We start from the raw sequence: 6,751 nt of genomic DNA on the forward strand, positions 1-6,751 counted from the left end.
CTCCACTACCCCATTATGCTGTGGAGTTCTAGCAATTGAATACTGCCTCCTAATGTTATGCTCCTCACATAATTCTTCAAACTATTTTAAAGTGTATTATCCTCCTCTGTCTGATCTTAAGAATTTGATATTTAGATCTTTCTCATTTTCAAATTGAGTTTTAAATTTTTTTAAATGTTTAAATTCTTTTGATTTTTCTCTTAAGAGCACAATCAATTTGGCCTGGTAAAAAAATCAATGACAGACATAAAGTACCTTTCTCCTCTTATTGTTTTTTCTCTGGTTGGGCCACATATATCTGTGTGAATTAGCTCCAGTGGTCTAAACGAAGAGAACTCTTTTGACTTGAAGTGAGTCTTGGTCTACTTACCAAATTGACATGACTTGAAACTTGAGTTCTCAAGTCTTGGCAGTCTTGAAAAACCTCTCACAACTCCAGGTTTGCTGACTCTTATCAAACTATCAAAATTAATATGGCTAAGTCTCTTGTGCCATAACCATGCTTCATTTGTCTTTCTCAAATAACAACTTACTCTGGAGTCATCAAGCACATATACATTATTCTGAGTTTTGATTACTTTTCCTAGTAGCTTTCCATCCTTCATATTGCAGATCTCACTGTCCTTGGATTGAAAGGTCACATCATATCCATTATCACGCATCTGTCTCACACTAAGAAAGTTGTTCTTGAGACCTTATATATACAACACATTTTGTGCCTTTGTGTTTTGTTCAAGGCTGACTATGCATTTACCCTTAATTCTAGCTAGAGCATTGTTTCTAAAGGTGACATTGTTTCCTTTATCCTTTTCTTTTAGCAACAATTATTTTCTTTTATCCCCAATCATATGCTTAGAAAAATGGTTATCCACATACCATATGTTCTCTTGATTGGGCTAATAGAGTGAGTCCACAAGGCATGCTCTTTTCATTCTTTCGTTTCCATCTCCCCTTATCCTTTTGGGTATCTCACTGTCTAATATTTTGGAGCTTAGATATGTATTCAAACCTTCTTTTGCACTCACTAGATTTGTGCCACAAATTATTACATTTGAAAAATTCAACTTCACTTAAGAGGGGAGATAAGACATTTCGAGCTCTAAGAGGAGAGTTTTGAGATATAAAATTTGATACTTATTATATCTAGGATTTTCATCTCTTTTAAGTTTGATCCTTATACAATCAACAACATTGTGTCCAAAAATATGACACTTATAACAATGACCATAAAATAAATAGGTATGCCTATTGTTGGAAGTATTATGATTTTGCACATGAAAATGCATCGGTTGTCTAGCTGATTGATTCATTATCCATTGATGATATCGTCTTTGCCCTATCGCTCTTTTGTCTTCGTTGATTCTTTCTTGATGCTTATTTTCATAGCTCTGCCGTTCTTCAAATCCTACAAACCTGAATTTTATCTTCCCCATAAAAGATTCATGTTTCTTTGAGTATCCCAGACTCGTTTTGATTCTTGAGGGGCTTTTGATATTTAGAATCCGATATAGTTTCCTTGTGCCTTTTTCAAATTTATCATTTAGACCTGTCTTGGTATTTATTTCCTCAAGATCCGTTCTTAGAGAGGCAACCTCTACCTCAAGACTCTGATAGTTCTCTTCCCATTCATGGATCAAATCTTGAAGAACCTCTTCCTTTCATTTAGATTCTTCTAGATTAACTATCAAGGACAAAATTTCATCTTTTCATGTCCTTGAGATCATTTCCTTCCTGATCTTGAGAAACTTCTATTTTAATTTCTTGTTCTCTTCTTTTAGTTTCTCACATGTTCCTTGTTTTCTTCTAGCATAAGGAGTAAACTATATTTTCTCTTAATAACTTCTTCAAGTTTTTCTTTTTGATAAACAAATTCCTCATTATCAGAGTTATACATACCTTATTCTACATGTTATAGTTGTTCCTTCATCTTCTTATTCTTTTTCATTGCTTTCTTTAACTCATTAAGAACACTAATGCATTCCCCTTCAAGGTCCACTACTCACTCTTCTTCTTCTTCTTCCTCTTGAGAGTCAATAATAATTTGTTTCTTGGAGTATATTCCAAAAACCATAAGTAAATACTTATCTGAATCATCCTTCGAATAATTTTAGTTTTTTGACTATGGTGTTGAGTTATCCTCTTTGGAGTAGAACCCCTTTTTCTTATAGAACTTTTTCTTTTGATGTTTCTGAGATTTGTTTCCATGTTTCTGATCATCCTTTTTTTCAGGTCTTTTTTTGTAAGGGAATTTGGATGAAAAATGTCCAACTCTTCCATAATCAAAACACTTAAAGGGAAACTTCCCTTTATATTTTCCTAAGCCACGCTTTAGCTTCCTAGCTAATTGAGCCAACTCCTAATCAGATTCACAACTAGAGCAGTCTTGATGACCTTTATGCTCCTTAGCCTTTTTGGATACTTTGAATGTTGCTTCCTTAGGTTCATAATTCTCTCTTCCTACTCTCATCTCATAATTTTTTAAAGTACCAAGAAGTTGGTCCATCTTGAGATCCTTTAAATTAGACATTTCTTCAATAGCTAAGACTTTGGAATTAAATCTCATGGGAAGATATCTTAATATTTTCTAGAAATCATCTCTTCCTTGACCTCTTCACCAAGTCCTCTAATCATATTTGTTGCTTCATCAACTCTGAGGAAGTATTCTCCTATACTATCATCTTCACTCATTCTCAAGCTATCAAACCTCATTATGAAGGCTTGATGTTTCTCCTGCTTGACTTTATTATCTCCTTCATGAATCTGATTAATTTTTACCTACACATCCTTAGCAGAATTACAGTGCATAACCTTTACAAGTTCTGATTGATTAAGACAAAAGAGAATGGAATTCTTGGCTTTAGAAATATTTACATACAAATTTTTACCATTTGCATCAGTGGGAGGAATATCAGGGACAATGTTGTATACTAGAACTGAAGTCCAAACAGATACTCCCAGGGACATAAGATATGCTTCCATCCTTTCTTTCCAAAAGGCATAGTTTGTCCCATCGAAGAATGATATTCTACTTGAGAAAGCCTCTTGACTCTCTTTCCTAGACATAATTCCTTATAGATGTACCTTTAGGTGGTTAGACTGTTCCTAGAAGAACGTGGATCTAATACCAATTTTTGGAATAAGGAATTACTGAGAGGGGTTGAATCAATAGTAGTGAGATTCTCAAAACTTTTTGTTGGATATTCTTTTAGTTCTTTCCTCCATTGTCTCTTTCTTATGAGAGTATTCATTCATAAAGAAAGTGAGCGACAAGATTAAGCATTCATATGTTCATACAGTCTATGATGTGAGCAACACACACATATTGACACCGATGTTTTCATGTGGAAACCCAAAGGGAAAAACCCACCAATTTGTTGTTGTTTATGATGTAAATTAAGAACCTACTTAATTATGTCAATTTTTTTGTGAGAAACCACTCATAGGAGGCACCGAACCCCTTAGGTTAGCAAGTTCCTACTTGCCAAGTGGAACCAACCTCTTTTGAATGTCGGCCACCACCTACTCTTGACACTATTATTCTTTTCATACAATTTTCAAATTGAAAACAAAGGCATATACAATTATGGAAAAAATACCAGTATGGCTGGTTCCAAAAACAAATTTTGCTCTCGGTCCTGTAGTATTCCACAAACTCCTTTGGTCTTACACAACAACACTTTAACCTTTTCTCACAACAACATATCCTCAGCCCTCTATCTTCTTTAGCAGAGGCTCTCTACTTCACACCTTCCAGTTCTACTCTTGCGCTTGTTTCATAACACACTCTTTGTTCACACTACTCAGCTTTTCAACAATACACTCTTCCCCACTTTGCTTGATTGCAATCAATAGTTTTGATCCTCTGTTGCACACTGCACACTTCTGTCTCTACTATATGTTTCCACACTGCCCGTGTGTACCTCTGTAGGGCTCCTCCTACTACTGTTGCATTTTATGGTTGAATTATACCATGGAATTAAACATAAGGATGGGCTTATGAGTTCTTCGTTGACTCCCTCTGTAGTCCTCCATAATGAGCATTTAATCTTAGTATTTCTAAACACTTTACTGTGACTTCCCATGCTTATTCATTGTTTCACAGAGCTTGAAAATGCTCAGGAATGGCCACTATTTTCCTTATTTAAATCTATAAGATGTGCATGGGATGTAGGATCTAACTTTCTTCATCTCATCAGTTATTCTCTATGGAATTTTGTACTTTTTGACTTGTCTTAGCGCTTTCTATAGATCCCACTGACTCCATAAACCATCTCTGATGATTTGCATTTAATATCTAGCTGTCAACCCATTCATACTTTTAATTTTTTGTAATATTACATCAGAGCCACAACATATCATAACTCATATAAAAGGAATGTTACAAAATCAAATAGTTCTGATACCTTTATCCCCTTGGCGCTTAGCCCTTAGTTCCTTAGTTCTCCACACAACCATGTGCTAGTTAATATTGGAGCCCTTGCATATTGTAAATTTTATTGAAAAATCCTTACGAAATTACAAATTCTCGATTGCATTTAGCTCCCTCTGCTTAGCCCTTTATCACATTTCCATCATAGGACTAGGTGTCGTGACCAGGGGCATAACAGTTAGGTGCTAATCCTCATCTACGCCTTTGGTTCTCTGAACTTCCACGACCAATTTCCAATCTTACATCAAAGCCCCTTTAATTGTAACCTATTTCAAATGCCATTTGCATAAGCGTTATGAGGTCCTCAGCCTACGATATGTTGACCTCCATGATGATGTCATGATTTCATCATCTCTCTATGTGTCACCCTGATTTGCCACATTAGGTCACTGAAATGCCAAAAAAATCTCCCACGTGACCATTGTATTGCCACATCATGTTGAATTCATTTTCCACTTCAGATCTTAAGGGCCAATCGGTTGTGACCATGTGTTTATTAGGAGGAGAGAGAAAGAGCCTCCTTGGTCCCTGGTTCTACACCAAATTCCTTTGTATTTATTTTCCTTTGTGAACCTTGTCGCTTTCAAAAAATTACAATCTGTAAGGACTTACGAAGTTTGAATCTTATGATGGCCTCGTCCTCTGATATAGCCTGCTCCAAGGTTTTGATATTCCGATGGTCTCATCCTCCAATACAACCTACTTCGAGGTTTCGATAAGTCTCCTACTCTAAGATTTCGATCTGACCTTTGTGTTGAGGTTCTGATGTGCTTTGACCTCCGATATATCCTATTCCAATGTTCCGAACAGTCCTCTACTCTGAGGTTCCAATATTTGTTCTCCTCTTAAGGACTTCAAGCTCCTTACTTTGGTGATCAAGAAATTTTGATTCCGATGGCCACTTATGGATTTCCATATACTGTTGGAAAAATTATTCATAGAACTTTCTGCTGAAGATGGTCTGATGTAGCCTTTGATCCCATTTTCAACCTGAAAGAGGTATCCAAACCTAAAATATGATTTGACGAACCTGCACCCCTAATTCACCATAGTCATCACTTTATGGCTTTTCTAATAAGCCTGCTACTATAGTGATTCTCTACCAAAAGCATACAACTACCATAGGATTCCTCTTGAGCTTGGATTACCAATCACTATAGTCATCATTTTATGGATTTTCAATAAGCCTGCTACTATGGTGATTCTTTACCAGAAACCTACAGCTACCATAAGATCATCATGCTAATCCGGTTGACATCAATGTCAACACACTCACAACCACTTGCCATCCAAACAATGCCAACTATCCAACAATTAGATTTTCAAAGAGAAATATTTTCGTCCTCCTTGAGTAAAAGAAAATGTAAGAACCGATCTTTCAATAAATATAGTGAATGTGAATTGAATAGAGGGGAATTTCGCCCAATCAAGATTCAAAAGAAAAGTGAAAAAAATGAGGACCATAGTAGAATTTTCAGATAAAATTCTTGTTTAAAATTCAATGAAGTAAAGGTAAGTTGTGATAAATTATCATAATAACTTGTGATGGAAAGGAGAGTAGTCTTAGAAATAGGGAAGTGAATCATTATATTTTAGAATTTTAAGTTGAAAGTTACATGAAAATAGCATCTTGGTTACTCCTAGACACCAAATAAACATGGGAGCGCTTTAGAACAATGTTGTTGATACTCATAAAGGTATAAGATTTACATTAAATTTAGTAAATATAAAGTGAGTAATATTAGAGTCAATTTCAAGAATATGGAAATATATTTAGAAAGGGAATGCAATGGCCCCTAAAATATAGAAAAGGATTCTAGGTAACATGAATTTCTTGTACCTGATAGATGCAGAGGGCTCAAGATTGTTGTGAGCTATAGACTTGTAACACTAAATCATGGAATGGTTTGCTAATTGGTCTATTTTATAACTGCTTCACGATTGAAAAAATTTAATTTTGATTGAAACCAAGATGACAAAATAATTTTGATTGGTTGAAATGACTATTAACTTTGACATTTCAATATTTGATCTACGTTAATACAACACGATAAATAGGAATATATGTAGGATAGATTCCATCCATGGGAATTCTAGAAGATATATATATATATATATATATATATATATATATATATATATATATATATATATATATATATATATATATATATATATATATATATATAGAGAGAGAGAGAGAGAGAGAGAGAGAGAGAGAGAGAGAGAGAGAGGCCAAATGATATAACTATAAATAATGAGGGGGAAAACTCTTAACTTGATCCTTCATGGCCTAATGCTTCTCTTTAAAAGTTTTGGAAA

This window comes from Pinus tabuliformis, chromosome 7, assembly GCF_031772625.1.
Source record: "Pinus tabuliformis cultivar Carrire ecotype Pingquan chromosome 7, CPIR1, whole genome shotgun sequence".
NCBI classification, from domain to species: domain Eukaryota; kingdom Viridiplantae; phylum Streptophyta; class Pinopsida; order Pinales; family Pinaceae; genus Pinus; species Pinus tabuliformis.